This window comes from Camelus ferus, chromosome 20 (genome assembly GCF_009834535.1).
Source record: "Camelus ferus isolate YT-003-E chromosome 20, BCGSAC_Cfer_1.0, whole genome shotgun sequence".
Taxonomy (NCBI): Eukaryota; Metazoa; Chordata; class Mammalia; order Artiodactyla; family Camelidae; genus Camelus; species Camelus ferus.
Window position 1 is genome coordinate 23,769,944 of NC_045715.1, and position 17,220 is coordinate 23,787,163.

At 34.0% G+C, this 17,220-nt stretch overlaps 1 protein-coding gene and 1 long non-coding RNA gene across 6 annotated transcripts in view; one reads left to right on the forward strand and one right to left on the reverse strand.

Annotated features, from left to right (window-relative positions):
* Window positions 1-17,220, reverse strand: part of FKBP5 (FKBP prolyl isomerase 5) — a 93,347-nt gene that overhangs the window by 64,827 nt on the left and 11,300 nt on the right. The gene's annotated exons all lie outside the window — the stretch shown is intronic.
* Window positions 7,871-11,260, forward strand: LOC116658256. The gene is made up of 3 exons (XR_004313543.1): window positions 7,871-7,954; window positions 9,421-9,426; window positions 11,251-11,260. It is a non-coding gene; the product is annotated as an uncharacterized LOC116658256 (long non-coding RNA).

Here is a 17,220-nt window from a genome sequence, read left to right on the forward strand (position 1 = left end):
ATGGATGAACCATTTTGTATTCCCACCAGAAGTATGTAACAGTTTCAACTGCTCCACATTCTCACTAACACTTGGTACTGTAAGCCTTTTTAACTGAAGACATTCTAACATGTATGTAGTGGTATCTAATTGTCATTTTAATCTGCATTTTCCTAATGACATGATATTGATCATCTTTTCATGGGCTGATCAGCCACCCAAGTAGTTTCTTTGGTGAAGTGTCTGTTCAAATCTTTTGCCTATTTTTGACTGGGTTGTTTCCTTATTATTAAGTTTTTAAATTATTATTCTTATTTTTTTATTGAAGTGTAGTAAGGTTTGTTTCAGGCGCACAGCAAAGCAACTCAGTTATACATATATATTTTTTCAGTTTCTTTTCCACTACAGCTCATTTCAAGAAACTGAATATAGTTCCCTGTGCTATACAATAGGTTCTTGCTGCTTACCCACTGCACATATAGTAATGTGTATCCATCAATCCCAAACTCCCAATCTATCCTTCCACAACCCCTTTCCCACCTGGTAACCATAGCTTGTTTTCTATGTCCGTGAATCTATTTCTGGTTTGTAAATACAACTTGTATCTTTCTTTTTTAGATTCCACATATAAGCAACATCATATAATATTTGTCTTTGTCTGATTTACTTCCTTCTTATTAAGTTTTGAGAGTTCCTTATATATTTTGAGTACAAGCCTTTAATCAGATATTTTGTAAATATTTTCTCCCAGTCTGTGACTTGTCATTTTATTCTGTCAAAGGTGGCTTTCAAAAAAGATGTTCTTAATACTGATACAATCCAATTCATCTTTTTTTTCTTTTATAAATCATGCTTAGTGTTGTACCTTAGAAATCTTTACCAAACACAACATCACAAATATTTTCTTCTAGAAACATCACAGATTGGGGCTTTACATTTAGGTCTATGATCAATTTTCAATTAACTTTTATATATGATATAAGGTACAGATTAAGGTACGGATTTAGTTTTTTGTATATGAATATTAAATTGTTGCACTATCATTTGTTGAAAAGATTAACCTCTTTCCCATTTAATTGACTTGGCATTATATTCAAAAATTCATTGATCATATTTTCTGTTCCATGGGTCTATTTGCTTACTTTACACCAATACCATTGTTTTCATTATTATACACCAATATCATTGTTTTGATTATTATAGCTAAGTTTTAGAAATCAGATAGCACTAAATCCTCTCTGTTCTTCACTAAAACTGTTTTGGAGGAACTCTCCTACACTCTTGGTAGGAATGTACGTTGGTGCAGCCACTATGGAGAACAGTAAGGAAGTTCCTTAAAAAACTAAAAATAGAATTATCATATGATCCAGCAACCCATTCCTGAGCATATATCTGGACAAAACTCTAAATTCAAAAAGATACACACACCCCAATGTTCACAGCAGCACTATTTATAGTAGCCAAACATGGAAGTAATAATAAATAAATGTCCATCGACAGATAAATGGGTAAAGAAGATGTAATACACACACACACACACACACACACACAGTGAAATATTACTCAGCAATAAAAAAAGAATGAAATAATGCCATCTGTAGCAACACAGATGGACCTAGAGATTATCATACTAAGAGAAGTCAGTCAGAGAAAGACAAGTATTATATGGTATCACTTCCATGTGGAACCTAAAAAAAGGATACAAATGAATTTATCTACAAAATAGAAATAGACTCAGAAAACAAACTTACGCCTACCAAAGGGCAAAAGGCGGGGAAGGGATAAATCAGGAGTTTGGGATTAACATATGCACACTTCTATATATAAAATAGATAAACAACAAGCACAGGGAACTATATTCAATGTCTTGTAATAACCTATAGCGGAAAAAAAATCTGAAAAAGAACAGATCTAGATATATATATATGTGTATAACTGAATCACTTTGTATACCTGAAACTAACACAACAGTTGATTGTAACAGTTGATTGTAAATCAACTATACTTCAATAAAAAGATACACATACACACACACATTTTACAAAGTGAAAAAAATTGTTTTGTCTATTCTAGGACCTTTGCATTTCCATATAAATTTTTAAAACTTGTCACTTTCTACAAGTTGCCAGCTGGGATTCTGACTGAGATTGCACTGAATCAGTATCTTTAGAGAAAACTGACAACAATATTGAGTCTTACAATCCTTGAACACAATATATCTTCATTTATTTAGGTTTTCTTTAATTTCTCTTGGTATAATATTTTACAGCTTCCAGTGTAGAGGTCTTGTGTATCTTTTCAGGAAATTTATCCTTGGGTAATGAGTATTTTTTATTTTACTATAAATAGTATTCTTTTAAAATTTCAACTTCTGACTGTTCACTTGCTAGTATACAGAAATACAATTGATTTTTCTATGTTGATCTTGTATCCTGCAACTTTCCTAAGTGCATTTAATTGTTCTAGGAGCATTTTTTAAAATCATAGGCAATCATGACATCTGTGAATAAAGAGTTTTATTTCTTCTCCTTCAATCTAGATGTCTTTTATTTCTTTTTCTTGTCTGACTGCACTGGCTAGAACCTCAAGTACAATGAATAGAAGTGGTGACTCATAGTGGACATCTTGTCTTGTTCCTGATCTTAGAGGGAAAGGCCTCCGTCTTTCAGTATTAAGTATGATTTCAGCTATTGGTTTTTCATAGATGTTTATCAGATTGAGGAAGTTCCTGTCTATTCCTAGTTTGTTGAGAATTTTTGCAGTATTGCATGTTGGATTTTGTTAAATGCTCTTTCTGCATCTACTAGTTGATCATGTGGTTTTTTGCCTTTACTTTATTAAACACGGTATGTGACATTGATGTTCAACCTTGTATTCCTGGGACAAATCCCATTGGTCATTTTATCCTTTTTATAAGCTGTTGGAGTCAATTTGCTAAAATTTTGTTAAGAATTTTGTCTTTTAACTGAACTGGTTAGATCATTCATAGTTAATGTAATTATAGACCCAGTCTGGTATAAACCTTGCTATTTGTTTTCCGTTTGTCATCTATTCTTTGTTTCATTTTTTCTTTCTTTATTTCTTGGATCTCTGGGTTTATGGTTTTTATCAAATTTGGAAATTTTTTGGACATCATTTCTTCAAAAAACTTTTCTGTACCCCTCCTCTCCTCGAGACTACAATTACATGTATATTAGGCCACCTAAAGTTGTCTCACAGCTCACTGATGCCTTATTTTTTTTTTTCCCTAGTCTGACTATCTCCCTCTCTGACTTTAATTCTGGATAGTATGTACTGCTATGGCTTCAGGATGACTAATCTTTTCTCTTGCACTGTCAAGTTTGCTGTTAATCCCACATAGTTTATTTTTCATCTCACATATTGTAGTTTTCATCTCTAGATGTTTAATTTGGATCTTTTAAATTTATCTTACATATGCATTTAACATTCTCAATCTTTTCTCTGCTTTATTGAACATATGGAATATAGCCATAATAACTTAATATTTTTGTCTACTAATTCTATCTTTGTCATTTCTGGGTCTGTTTCTAATTTTTATTTTTCTCCTCATGGATTATATTTCTCTTGCTTCACTGTAAGTCTGATGTTTTTGACTGGAGGTCAAATGTGAATTTTACTTTGGTGAGTGCTAGATACTTTTTTCCTCCAGTTTTACTGAGATATGATTGACATACAGCACTGTATAAGTTTAAGGTATACAGCATATCACAATAAGTCTAGTGAACACCCAACATCTCATACAGTTAAAAAATTATAGAGATAGAAAAAAATCTTTCCTTGTGTTGAGAACTCTCAGGATTTGCTCTCTTAACTTTTCTATATAGCATACAGCAGTGTTAATTATATTTATCATGCTGTACATTATACCTCTAGTACTTATTTATCTCATAACTAGGTGTTTATACTTTTTGACTGCCTTCATTGAATCCCCGCCCCCCCAACTCCTGCTCCCACCTCTGGTAACCACAAGTCTGGTCTCTTTTTCAATTGAGTTTGTTTTTGAAGTATAATTGAACTATAACACTATATTAGTGCCTGTTACACAACATAGTGATTCTGCTATTTCTATACATTTCAAAATGATCATCAGGATAAGTCTAGTTACAATATATGAAGACATTACATAGTTAACTGACTATATACCCCACACTGTACATTTCATATCCATGCCTCATTTAATTTGCAACTGGAAGTTTGTACCTCTTAACCTCGTTCACCTATTTCCTCCTTCAGCTCTCCTCCCCTCTGGCAACCACCTATTTGTTCTCTGCACCTGTAACTGTTTCTGTTGCTATGTTTGCTCATTTATTTTTTCAGATTGCACACATAAGTGAAATCATACAGTATTTGCCTTTCTCTGTCTGACTTATTTCACTTAGCATAATACCATCTATGTCCATTCATGCTGTTGCAGATGGCAAGATTTCATTCTTTTTTATGGCTAATATTCCATTGTGTGTGTGTCTGTGCATGCACACACACACATATATCTCACATTTTCGTTATCCATTCATCTACTGATGGGCACTTAGGTTGCTTCCATACCTTGGCCACTGTAAATAATGCTGCATATGGGTACATAGATCTTTTCTGATTAGTGTTTTTGTTTTCTTTGGATAAATACCCCGGAGTGGAATAACTGCATCATATAGTAGCTCTATTTTTAATTTTTTTGAGGAATCTCCATACTGTTGTCCATAGTGGCTATACCAATTTACATTTCCACCAACAGTGCACACGGGTTCCCTTTTCTCCACATCTTTGTTAGCATTTGTTATTTGTTATCCTGTTGATAATAGAGTGCTAGATATTTTTGTATAACTATACATATGAAACTTTGTTCTGGGATACAGTTAAATTACGTGGAAACAGTTGGATCTTTCTGACCCCTGTTTTTAAGCTTTGTTAGAAGAGATCAGAGCAGTCTATAGGTTAGAGCTACATCTGCATCACTGCTGAGGCAATACTCTTCTGAGTCCCCTACCCAATATCCTTTGACTTACAAGGATTTTCCCCTCAGGCTGGTGGGAACACAAACTATTCTTAACCCTGAAAAAGAATAAGGGATCGTTCCCTCTAATCCTCTTGGGTAGTCCTTGGCTTTGGGTAGCTTCCACACAACATATGCACTAATCAGTAGTTATCTGAAGATGTAAGGGGCACTCTGCAGACCTCTGGAGTTCCCTCCTCGTGCAGCTCTCTCTTTCTTCTCCTCCTTGGACTCCAGCCCTGCCTCCTCAACTCAGGGAGACTGCTGGGCTCTGCCTGGGTTTCCCCTCCTTATGCTGCAGCCTAGAAACTCTTTCCAGGCAGTAAGCTACGATAATTGTAGGGTTCATCTGTTTGTTTCTGCTTTCTTGGGGATCATTGTCCTGTGTGGCCAGTTGTTCGGTGTTTGAAACTTCACATGCTTTTTTCTGGGGTTTTGTTTGTTTGTTATGTGATTACAGCCAAAAGAGTAAGTCCCATCTCTGTTATTCCATCCTGGCCAGAAGCACAAGGCCACAAGTATATTTTTAAGCCAGAAAAAAGGGAGATAGTAAAAAGACACAAGTATTATGAATGGAGTTTCAAGTGGGGAAGAAGTGTCTTATAAAATAAACATTATTTAGAACTAATTTTGACCGTCTGAAATTTGAAGGATATAGTTTTTCCACGACACTACAAAAGTCAAAGCCTGTAACTGATGATAAAAAATCTCTCTCATAAAATTGCAGGTTTTGTGCACATTTATGGAAATCTGGATAACTGTGATATTATATTTTTTCTTTAACCTATATAAAAAAATAGGTTTAAACTTCAATAATTGAAAAAATTATGATTTCACATTTCTAAATGCCATTAGCAAACATGCCACAATTTTTAAAAAATCGAGCTAAAAAAACTTTTCGTTTCTTTTGATTAATTCAACTAAAGAATACAGTGGAAATTATCTTAATACTTAATAATTCAAAGTCATAATGCTACAAAAAAGTTTGCTTGTGGTTGACAATGGTATTAATTGTCTTTAAGGGGGGTCTGTAAAACTTGCTTTTATTTTGGAACAAACCTCAAATGGATACCTATTGTATCTAAAACCTATAAAAAGTATTTCAATATACTGAGATTTTAACACTGCTTAAACTCGAAAGAAAGCCCCCAAACTATTTCAACACACACAGTCTGCAGTGGCACTTGCGAACAACTAGGAACAGCAGTCTGTCACTGGCATCACATGGCCTGCTTCTCTGGGTACCTATCGAAACTTGTAACTAGCCACAGCAATACCTGCAGATCTCTGCCCTCAGCATATGATTTCATAAGAAAACAACATTAACAGATGCAAAGAAATGGAAAGAACACAACAAGGGCAAAGAAGGCAGTAAAGAGCTCTGCTTGGATGACTTTTTCCCCCTCTCAAAATCACTTTCCATCAAAGTGGCTTCTGTGGCTCAGACTGCATTATCTGGCTCCTGGCCCTCATGCTAGTCAATCACCATTCATTCCATTTATCAATGGCAATTATACAAACTAGCCAGACTCCCAAAATTTTACCTAAAGGTTCTGAGGAAAATCTTAGCTAGGATGTGAGGGAGGGTTTTTAGTGGAGAGTTGAGAAAGTGGGAAGAAACTGTAGGAAACTGGAGACAGAAAGGAGAATCCACGGAGCTGAGTATTAAATCCGAGACCAGCTCATTCTAACCATAATCTTACGCTCCAGCTCTTCACCTTCATACACACTTCCTGGAAAGTTAGGTAACTCAGATTTTTATTTACAGAACTAAGAGTTGCCTCTTGAGTTAAAAAAAAAAAAGTATTCTATTAGTTAAACTTGAAGTTAAAAATTTTAAATTATAAATATAGTCATATATTACTGAAAGTGTGGGAAATAAAGAAAGGAAAAAAGAATTCACCACAATCCCAACATTACAATTTAGGAGTACTTTTTAAAAAATAAACTTTATTTTTTAGAGCAGTTGTAGGTTCACAGCAAAACTGAGTAAAACAGCCAAAACAACTGAAAAAAAAAAAAAAACAAAGTTGGGAGGACACACACTTCATGATTCCAAAACTTTCTACAAAGTGACAGTAATCAAGACAGTGTGGTAGGGTAAGAAAAGGCACATAGATGAATGGACTAGAACTAAGAGCTGAGAAATAAACTCTTACAGTAATGGTCAATTGATATTCGAAAAGGGTGCCAAGATAATTCCATGGAGGAAAGTACGGTCTTTTCAACAAATGGTGCTGGAACAACTGGATCTCCACATGCAAAAGATTACAAAGTTGGACACCCTACCTCACACCATATACAAAAAGTAACTCAAAATGGATTAAAGAGCTCAGTGTAAGAGCTAAAACTATCAAACTCTTAGAAGACAACATAGGCATAAATCTTCACTGACCTTGGATTAGGCAATGTTTTCTTATGTGAAACTGAAAGCACAAGCAATAAAAAAAAAAAAAAGATAAATTAGACTTCATGAAAATTAAAAACTCCTGTGCTACAAATGACACCATCAAGAAAGTGAAAACAGCACAACAGGAGAGGAAAATTTTGCAGATCATATATCTGATAATGAGACTTATCTTAGAGTATATTAAGAACTCTTTCAATAATAGACAAATAACCCAGTTTAAAAAGGGGCCAAGGATACTAATTGACATTTCTCCAAATAAGATTTACAAACGGCCAATCAGCACTTGAAAAGATGATCAACATCATTAGTTATTAGGGAAATGCTAATCAATGCCTTACCACTCCATACCCACTAGGAAGGCTATTGGCAAAGAGACAGACAGTATCAGGTATTGATAAAGATGTGGAGAAAGTGGAATGCTCATGCTTGGCTAGTGGAAATGTAAAATGATGCAGCTCCTTTAGAAAATAGTCCAGTAGTTCCTCTGAAAGTTAAACAGTTATCATTTGATCAACAATTCCAGGAAAAGTGAAAACATGTCCACACAAAAACTTGTACGTGAATGTTCATAACAGCATTATTCATAATAGCAAAAGAGTAGAAACAACCTAAATGTCCATTAAGTAATGGATGGCTAAACAAAATGTGGTTTATCCATACAATGGAATATTAATTAGCAATGAGAAGCAAACAAGTACTGATAACATACTACAACATGGATGAACCTTGAAATATTATGCTAAATGAAAGCCAGACACAAAATGCCATATTTGTATGATTCTATTTATATGAAATGTCCAGAATAGGTGAATCTATAGAGATAGAAAATAGACTGGTGATTGTGCAGGGTAATGAGGGAAACAGGAAGTGACTGCTAACAGGTATGAGATTTCTTTTGGGGCGATAAAGTGTTCTGAAGTAAGATAATGGTAACAGCTGTAAAACTGAATAATACTGAAAACCACTGACTTACATACTTCAAAGGGGGTGAATATTTTGCTATGTGAATTTTATTTCAATAAAGCTATAATAAGGATTATTCTATTGAAGGATGGACCATATTTCTAGATACTCATTGCTTCCAATTTCTCTATTCTACATAACACGGCTGTGAAGTTCTGTGCCTAGGCTTTTATCATATCATATAATTAGGGGTATGAATTCCTGTTTCAATAGGAATCCTGGCTTGACAACAAAGCAGCTGTAAGGGCTCAGGCAAGTCAGCTGACTTCTTTGTGCCTCAATTTCCCCATATGTGACATGAAGCTAATGGTATCCACACCTCTTGGGATTCTGAGGGTTAAATTAAGTAATGTACATGAAGGGCTTTGCATGGTGCCTATAACAGTAAACCTTCAACATTAGCAGGAGAGGTAGCTATTATAATTGTCATTCTACTTTGTATTACTTTCTTAAGTTCATTTCCAGAAGTGATATCACTAGCTCAAAAAACATGGACATTTATGTGTCTGAATACATTTTGCCAAACTACATTTCAAAAGGGCACATTAATTTCTGGTGCTAGTAGTAAATGTGTGAGAGAAACAGAGTAACCATGCCATCATCAACATTATGTTAAAATAAATTTTTGTTACCTTAATAGATATCCCACTTTAATCGTTCATTTCTGCCACTTTTGATCCTTTACAGCTTGAAATCCAATAGTTTTGTAATTATCATATGAATCCTATATACCATGAATATCTACTGAACATGAAATCTGCACAAGGCCCCATACTGGGGGCTACAATTGAAAACAAAAATGAGTAAGGCCAAGGATTTTATGTGAGGTAAGGCAAAGAAACATTTTAATTCAAGATAACTATGATCAAGTACAAGAGAGCTAAGTATTTATGAAGGTAGGGAAAAGAAAAGTTTATAAAATAAAGAAAAGATGGCAGTGTTTGAAGGATGGGCATAATTTCAACTGGCAAGGGTGTGGCAAGAGTAAAATCAAGGCTGGTAAAAGAACACAGCACATTCCAAGACTACGTGGCTTGAGTACAAAGTGGCTGGGGAGGGAGCGGTGCGAGAACAAGGTACAGGGTGCTCTGGGAGCACAAAGAGGACCCTCTAAAACAGAGCCAATGACCATGTGAGCCGAGAAGGAGGGTTTCTCCCAGGACAAACAGTGTGCAGAAAAACATGAGGACACAAATCATCATGACCCATCCAGGGAACTGCACGTAATACAATTTGGCTAAAGTGAAGGGTACATGTGGGAAGGAGGCAGATGATGCTAAATAAATAGGCAGAGGCCTGACTGTGAAGGACCTTGTGTGCCAGAATAAAGCATTTGAACTTTACTCCAAAGGAAATAGAGAACTGAAGGATTTTTAAGAAAAGAAGTGACAATAAGACTGGCTTAAAAAAACTGACTCTGGCAATACTTCCAGTGAATTCCCTTCTACACAGAATAAAATCCAGTCCTTCTTACACTTAAAAGCCCACAGGCCGGTCAGTGGCTATCTCTGAATTTCTTATTGCTCCTCCTCTCACTCACACTCCTTTTGTGACACTGGCCTTCTCCAATATGCACCCCCTCAGGGCTCAGAAGCAGACACTTGCGGTTGCCTCCACCTGGAACTCTTGCCCCAGACAGCCACATAGTTTGCTCCCTCATTCCCAGGTCTCTGTTGAAACACTTCCTTATCAGATAGGCCTCCCCTGTTACTGGAAAGAGCAAGAAGCGACAGCAGTCAGTCCTACCATTTTTTACCTCCACTTACCACCTGACACATATATTTATTTGCATATTTCCTGTCTCTCTGTACCAGAATGTAAGTTCCAGGATGGATCCTCTTAATAACCTTGATATAGGAACTGTCATCATTTCCAGATAGTGAAATTAAGGGACACAATATTGGCAGTGAACAGTGGAACCAAGTAGAATGACTCCTGAGCCTGCACTCTAACTATTTCACTGTACTGACTCCCAGTAAAGTCAAAGGTTCCTGACTTTGATTCTAGAATATTTCCTGTGAATAGGCTCCACTCTGACAAGCTCTAATGTAGCTTGCTCTCATTTCACACTATGTCCTTCCAAAAAGATACGGATTCTCAACATTTATTAGCCAAATTTCAAATGCCAGGAAACAATTTTTTGATTGAAATATAGTCAATATACAATGTTGTGTTAGTTTCTGGTATACAGCATAGTGATTCAGTTTATATACATATTCCTTTTCATATTCTTTATAAGCTATTACCAGGAATTGAATATAGTTCCCTGTGCTATACAGTAGGACATTGTTGTTTATCTATTTTATATATAGTAGTTGGTATCTGCAAATTCTGAACTGTCAGTTTATCCCTCCCCACTCTCCTTCCCTCTGGTAACCATGTTTGTTTTCTATGTCTGTGAACCTGTTTCTATTTTCTAAGTAAGTTGATTTGTATTATTTTTTTAGATTCCGCATATGAATAGTATCACATATTATTGGTCTTTCTCTGCCTGACTTACTTCATCTAGTATGATAATCCCTAGGTATCCATGTTGCTGCAAATGGCATTATGTCATTCTTTTTTATGGCTGAGTAGTATTCCATTGTATAAATATACCACAACTTCTGTATCCAATCATCTGTCAATGGATGCCAGGAAACACTTTTTAAATGATCAATTAAAATGCACAAGGTATCTGGACTTTTATCTATTCAACAATAAGCTATATTTTTTTGGACCACAGGTATTAAAACAAGATGAAAAGACTATGAAACTAGAAGCAACATAGCATATGACACCAAAACTACTTTCCCCAGATCTTTTTCAAGTATAAGTCAACTTCAGGGATAAAACTAACTTCATCTTCAAAATATACATCAAAGTTTTCTAAGTATTACTACTAAAGGAAGAACACAGTATCTATCTGGAATACATCCAGTAAATACAGTGTCATATGTAGAGTAAGAGAATGAAAGTGAGATCTCCGTAACATTTCTCCCGACTCTTTTCCTGCTCCTCAGATTATTTATTTCTTCTCTCCTTGATTTCTCTTTCACCCCATCCCCTATTATTGCAAGTACCTCTTTTCAAAATGTAGTTCTCAATCAACAGCTTTTCCCCTGTCAACCACTTCATATCAGACCTCATCCACTCTTAATTTCAGCTATCACTTCCACTAAGATAACTTCTAGATCTAGTTATCATTTCTCCATCTTCCCTTCTCCAGTTTTTAATCTCTAACTGCCAGGCTGCAGATACTTCAGGACCCTTTTATATCCCTAGTTTTTAAAGAAAATGGACTCTTTCAAAATTGGTTCCTTCTCTATCTACCTCAGTATCTGTATCATCTGGTTATTCTCCTAGGTTTATAACTTTAATATAATTTTTCTCCCTTTAATCAATGGGACCTACAACTATTCATTGTGTTTCCTATTATCTTACTTTCCAATTCCACAGCTGTCACCACATTCTTGGCTTTCTTCCTTTCCTTCCTGAATCACCACAGTTCTCCAGCAGACCTGCCTATGTCCAGCCTACTCACTCACTTCTTTCTACTCATTCTATACATACTGCCAGTAAAGAGGGGAAAAAGTACATACTGCCAGTAAAAGGAGGGGGAAAAGTACATACTGCCAGTAAAAAGGGGGGGAAAGTAAGTTATAGAATGGAATGTAAATTACTATTCTATTTGTAGAAAGAAAATGCATATACACTTGTAAATGCAAGAAATTATCTAGGAAAAAATACACCAATTAATAGTAGCTAATTCTGGAGAATGGGATTCAGGAAAAGAAATAAAGGATTTTTACTTTTTGTTCTATATGTGTGTGCACGTACCTCTGTATTTTTTAAAAAAGTAATCAGTTTATTAAATGTTCATTTTAAAAAAAGAAAGAAAAGGCTGAGCCCAGCGAAGACTCTTAACTTTGAATGAATATAACTGATCGTGATTATCCACAGTGCAGGAAATATGAGCTACGCAGAGTGCTTAATGAGAAAACTCATCCATTCAGTCAACAACCATTTATGAAACACTTAACTATGTGTCAGACATCGTGCCTGATGATACTGACATAATGGCGAACAAGGAAGACCTAGTCCCTGCTCCATTTTTCCTGTTTCCCCTGTGAGAACCATTCTGACTTCCAGGTCTGTTTTCATTATGCCTATCACGCCTATGGTCTCCCATGAAATAGCTACAAATTAATACAATAATTATATCATACAAAAACAAAGGCTTTAAATGTTATTAACTCCTATTTCCTTCATAATTAATTTTAAAGGTTATCAGAAGCACAATTTGTGGAAAGAACAATTCAGTAAGCAACGTATCAAATAAACAAATAAAAAGTAACTTAGATGTTAAATGAAATAGAAGGGAAATTAGCTAAAAAATTCAAAAGGAAAAAAATTACAGGAAATTTTTATTTTTTTCACTGATTTATATATATTTACTACAATTTTCTACAATAAACATGTACTATACAATAAGAAGAAAGTAAAAGTTATTCTTAAAAAGAACCTTCTGTTCCAACAACAGATCAGCTACTGCCTAAAGCACAACTCCTTATCCCATTATACCAGGCCCTTTATGGTCTGGCCTTGTCAGGAATCCTTGTTTTGTCAGCCCACAGCCCATTTTGCCTTCTGCTGGAAGCAGCATTCTGGGACTTTCCACTGGGGAACCGCTGCCCCTCACCTCCTGGGGTGGGCCTAGTCCCCAGTCTCTGTTAGTCAGCACTTCCTATTCCTGGGCCACCCCAACAGTTTAGAGGTAAACACATTACCGTAATAGATCCAAGCCCAAATCAATCCTGAAAAGAGGCTAATTTTAATGAGGCTATTAAAATGACTGTAATTGCTTATACATAATACAGCTAAATTTCCTGAAAGAACTTTGTAATAAATAGAATTCTCAATAATGTGGCCCCTGAATGTTTTGTGTGACTATAATTTCAAGTCACAAAACTGGCAGTGAAATAGTCTTCATGACCTCTTTTGCTGAAACAGAACAGCAACAAAAATATCAGAAAAAGTCCCATTTCTAAGAAGCTATTAAAAGTTCATACTGTCATCAAAGAATAAGAATGTTGAATCCATATAAATTATATCCTGTTAAAATAGCTAACTATAGAAACGGTAAGAAAATACAGGTTACCAATCATAAATGTTAGTCACATGTCATCTGACAAAAATCTTTTTAAATAACTTAAAAAATAAGGTAGTGTTTCTTGAGGCATTTAAAATACCACAATACCTTAAAAAAAAAAAAAACACTTGGGATATATTTAACTTTTCAAATAATTTTGATCCATTAATCATTTTCTTTGCAACACTAAGAAAACTACAGAGTATATTAATGAATTACAGGGAAACAAAGTTCAACCCAATATAAGAAAATAAAACTTAACCATTAGAATTTCCTAAGAGTGAAATGGACTATCTTGTAAAACAGGGACCTCTCTTTTCCTGAAACTAAAGCTAAAACTAAAACTCTGTAATTCTCTGAAAATAAGACATCCTTGAAGAATTCGATTGATGTGCCAGCTGTTTTATTTCTTTAGAGTATAGCTGAACACATATAATAATCCATTGCATTTTTTTTCTAGCATTGCACAATTTTCCTGGCCCACAATGCACATATTGTATTTATTATCATATTTAAGCATCTGACAGCATCATTATAAGAATCCATATTATTCTCTTAACTAAATGCATATATAAATATTTCAGTCTTCAAACTGCCATGGATTTCAGTAGTTAAATATCATATATATTTTTTCCACAAAGTCTAAATACATTTCCTGAACATTTTTAGCTTTCAGTTTCCTGTTCATCAATGGCTACAATTCTAGAGGTAATACATAAATACACCCTAGTCATGCGTTATTTCCACTTTTGACAGCAGTGGATGTGAACATAGTATGACCAAATGTAACTTGGTGCATATAAATGGTACATGGCAGCTAACACAGCAACAGAAGGAATTAAGTTACAAAAATGGAAATATAAATTATATTCCTTATATAAGAATTCATATTTAACAACGTACTTTTATAACTTAAGAACTCAGAAACTTTCTCTCTCATGAAAAACTGATTAGCTTTATCAGACAAAAACAATGAAACCCATCCTGTTTCCTTTTTTCTCTTGCTTGCCAGGAAGCTCAGAGCTAAATTTACTGTTTCAGTACAGAAACTACCTTGTATCAGATTACAGGTGTAAAGATTTCTTTCCACTCCCTCATCCTGCTCGTTACTTCTCAAATGATTCATGCTTGATTTTTTTTACTGTTTTTAATGGGATTTGCCTTTTTTCTCTTAATTACAAACCATCAGATATTTTCAATGAACAGACTAATATAAATAAAGGAACTTAAAAGATTATATCGACACATCACTGAATAATCTGTTAACGCATATAAAATATAGGTTGTAAAATATCTCATTTCCCCCTTTTAAAGTTAATTATTTCACGTAATTCATGATTCACTTTTAGAAAAGCATTGGCAAGTTTTTAAAATACAAGAATGATAGAATGACACAAAGATCAAAACTAGTTACCAAATTAGAGACACTAGATTAGGAAGATTAGTAATTTTTAAATGTTTTAAGTTTACTAACAAAATTTGTCAGGCAAAGCTAGACAGTTACAAAATATTAACTCATAAAATGTACTAAAATCTTACATATTGTTATCAGCACTTTGGATGCAAAATAGACATTAGGTCTAAAAATATTTAAATAGCTTAGGAATCTAAAAAAAAAAAAAGAGGGAAACAGTCACACTTGTTTAGAAACTATGACACACAAGTATACACACATTCAGCATACAGTAATACCAAAAAGTTTTAAGTGGAGAAAAGGAGATATTAATAAAATGAACAAAAACAGTATTAAGATGTAAAGAAACTATAACCCAAATTGACAAACTTGCCAAAAACTAAACAAAAATATATCATGAATTAAACAGAAAATCTAAATACAGTCATATTAAAAATGGAAAGAGAAATGAACACATTTTGTAACAGACTACAGTCTGTAAGAATACAATAACATAATATTAAAGCTCTCCACTTTAAGAAGCCACAAATAAAAAAATAGAAAATGATAATAAATGGAAGACAGCCAAAATAATTTACATAAAAGTTACAAAAACCAACTGTCCCTTTCTCTCTCAACATATGAGAATTGCAAGACTTATACCCAAAGAAGTTAAATTACAAAAAACTTAACATTCTAAAAATGAAGTTAATAGCAAAATGTATTATTATTATTTACTATATAAAGTATAGTATATAGTATTATATATTATGTAGTTTTAATGTTATAAATATATACTATGTTATATGTAGTATATACATAATACAGCATTATATATAGTATATATAATATAGCATTATATACAATATATAAAACAGCATCATATACAGTATACTTTATATAGTATTGTTATTACTATATAAATTTGGAAGGAAAGACTAGTGACCACTCATAAACGTATAGTTTCATAGATTTCTTTCAAACAACAAAACAGTTCAACATAAGAAAATATTTTAAAAACAGCAACAAAATCCTATACATTATTTGAAGGGGCAAAGAGAAACTTACACACACACATTCAGCCCTTAAAAAAAAAATCCAAAATCTAATTTTGAAGCATTTCTCTTCCTTCCTAATAGCATAAATAGGAGTTAAAATTTGTAATAAAGAGTAAATTACCCACATACAAAACAAGTCACAGATCATAAGAGAAAAAAATCCCTTCTCCCTTCAGAAAAATGAAGACAGGAAAAAGAAACCAAACCATGGGAAATACAAACACAATACAATCTGATACAGAAGCACTGAGGCATGGAAAAAATTCTCCTGTATAGATATCTGTGTACTATACAATTCAACTTTGTCATTCACTGAAAATGATAAAGAAAAATTAGTATTTCAGTAAAAATGAATCTAGTTAGAAGTCTTTTTTTTTTTTTTTTTTTTGAAGGAATATGTCAGCATGAGCAGAGAGGTCTGGGACATCTTTATGTAACCCATGCCACTTTTTCTTTCTTTAACCATAGGAAAGAATATAGAGCATGAAAAGACTACCAGCTGTGAAATTATGCTTACAGTGATTAAAACGTAGTATTTGTACATCATGCAAATTTTCAAAATGGAGGGAGAACATCTTGCCAAAGTTAAAACAAGACATTTCACAGGAAGAACACTGATGTGACAGTGATTTGGTGATTAGGAACCGATATTATTTATACATGAGAAAAAATTATGTGCTCTGTAAAAAGGGTAGGGAGGACTTCCTGAAAAACTAGAGTATCCAGACACTAAGCTTAGGGCTTTAGAAAAAAGATATTCCATCACAATGCATCTAGGTAGGAAAATAATACAGAAGAGAGCAATGCTTAAGTAAGTTTCTCACTGTTATGTGTGGCATATTGTAAAATGTAAGAGACTGGAGAAGATGTAAACTTAAGAGAGTACTTGTAATAGAAGTACTGGGGGATTGGGTATGGATAGAAGTACAATACTTTCTGACTTTCATAGTAATCTTACTGTTCTGTCAATCACTCTGTAAAAGAACCTGTGTCCCAGCACGATAGAAACAAAAAGTCCAGGTTTTTTTTTGAGAATGTTATTTACATTTACAACACTATTACATTTATAATTTATAACTGAAAATGAAAGAAAGAAACCCTTTTCTCCCTACAGCAGATTCTGGAGCCTTGGTTTTAAATATTACTTTAAGAACAGTAATTCTTGTCCAAGAAATGTAATAATGGGCTTCTCATTGAGAACAGGGTGAATTATTATCACATTATCCCTGGTAGTAAAATTATTTCTTAACTTGATGTTTAATAGCTGTTAGTAGA